Source organism: Physeter macrocephalus, chromosome 2 (assembly GCF_002837175.3).
Source record: "Physeter macrocephalus isolate SW-GA chromosome 2, ASM283717v5, whole genome shotgun sequence".
In the NCBI taxonomy this organism is placed as follows: domain Eukaryota; kingdom Metazoa; phylum Chordata; class Mammalia; order Artiodactyla; family Physeteridae; genus Physeter; species Physeter macrocephalus.
The window spans coordinates 25273657-25275915 of record NC_041215.1 but is presented as its reverse complement, the minus strand read 5'-3'; positions in this window follow the sequence as shown (position 1 = coordinate 25275915).

The window sequence follows — 2259 nt, the reverse complement described above, 5'->3', positions numbered from 1 at the left end:
TCGTAATTATTGAGCTCTCTTATGTTCCAGGCTCTGTCCATGCACTTTTCTCAATACTCCCTCTAGCCTGAGAGTATTACCCTCTTCACTTCAATGTAGTGTCCGGGGCTCAGATAGGTTAAGCAACTTGCTCCAGGTTACACAGCTGGTAAATAGTAATGGCAAGTATCAGACCCAGTTCTGTCTAACTTCAAAACCAGTGCTCTCTCCTCAACACCTTCATTTTTAGTTAGGTCAGTTCTATTGAGACACATTGCCAAGATGGCCTCCAAAAGTTTATATCAACTTATAACAATAATTAGTGGATTTTCATGTTTATTGGTCATTTATATATTTGCCATTAGTAGATTCTCTTATGTGTATTAGCTATTTATATAATTTCTTCTCTGAATTTCCTGCTTATTCCTTTTTCCTGTTCTACTGTGTTATATGTTGTTTATGATTCGTATTGACTTGCAGCACCCTCTCTATATCATGGCTAATTTTTTTTTTCTGTTATGATTATGATTTCTTAGATTGCCCTTAATTTCCTTTGTTTATTGTACTTTTACATGTAAAACGATTATACTTGTTCACATTTTAATCTGTTTTCTTTATGGTTGTGGGGTTACTGTTACTCTAAGAAATTATTTTACCACCCTGAGGTTATAAAAACATTTCTGTGAATTTTGTTCTTAGTAGTTTTAGCATTTTCTTTTTTATTAAAAAATATTCAGGTCTTTGATCTACCTGAAATTAAGCTTAGTATGTATGAGAGGGAATTAACATTATTCTTTCTTTTAACAATAACCAGTTTATCTTTCTCTTAAACAATAACCAGTTGTCCCAAACCAACTCATTTTACTTTATATACTGATTTTGTATGCATCCTTTGTGGAATACTAAATATACACACACACACGTATATATACTAAATTGAGATACATGCATATACAAGAATCTGTCTCCACAGATGGCCAACAGGCACTTGAAAAGATGCTCAGCATCGCCAATTATTAGAAAAATGCAAATTAAAACTACAATGTGGTATCACCTCACACCAGTTAGAATGGCCATTATCAAAAAGTCCTCCCATAATAAAACCTGAAGAGGGTGTGGAAAAAAGGGAACCCTCCTACACTGTTGGTGGGAATGTAAACTGGTGCAGCCACTATGGAGAGCAGTATGGAGGTTCCTTTAAAAAACTAAAAGTAGAGTTACCATATGATCCATCAACCCCACTCCTGGGCAGATAACCAGAAAGACAAAAACAAAAGTTATATGCACCCCAATGTTCATAGCAGCACTATTTACAATAGCCAAGACATGGAAACAACCTAAATGTCCATCAACAGATGAATGGATAAAGAAAATGTGGTACATATATACAATGGAATATTACTCAGCCATAAGAAGAAATGAAATAATGCCATTTTCAGCAACATGGATAGACCTAGGGATTATCATACTAAGTGAAGTAAGTCAGACAGAGCAAGACAAATATGATATCACTTATATATGGAATCTAAAGATATGATACAGGGACTTCCCTGGTGGTCCAGTGGTTAAGAATCTGCCTTCCCATGCAGGGGAAGCTGGTTCGATCCCTGGTCGGAGAACTAAGATCCCACATGCTGCAGGGCAACTAAACCCACGCGCCACAACTACTGAGCCGGCGTGCTCTGGAGCCCGTGTGCCACAACTAGAGAGCCCATGTGCCTCAACTACTGAGCCCGTGCGCTCTGGAGCCCATACACCACAACTGCTGAGCCCACATACCACAACTAGAGAGAAGCCCACACACCACAAAGAAAAGCCCATACACCACAACAAAAGATCCTGCAGGCCGCAACAAAGATCCTGTGTGCCGCAACTAAGGCCCAACGCAGCCAAATAAATAAATAAATATTAAAAAATAAAAATATGATACAAATGAACTTGTTTACAGAACAGAAATAGACTCACAGACATAGAAACAAACTTATGGTTACCAAAGGGGAAAGGGGTGGGGAAGGAGGGATAAATGAGGAGTTTGGGATTAATAGATACACACTAATATATATATATATATAAAATAGATTAAAAACAAGGACCTACTCTAGGGGGCTTCCCTGGAGGCGCAGTGGTTGAGAATCTGCCTGCCAATGCAGGGGACACGGGTTCGAGCCCTGGTCTGGGAGGATCCCACATGCTGCGGAGCAACTAGGCCCGTGAGCCACAACTACTGAGCCTGCGCGTCTGGAGCTTGTGCTCTGCAACAAGAGAGGCTGCGACAGTGAG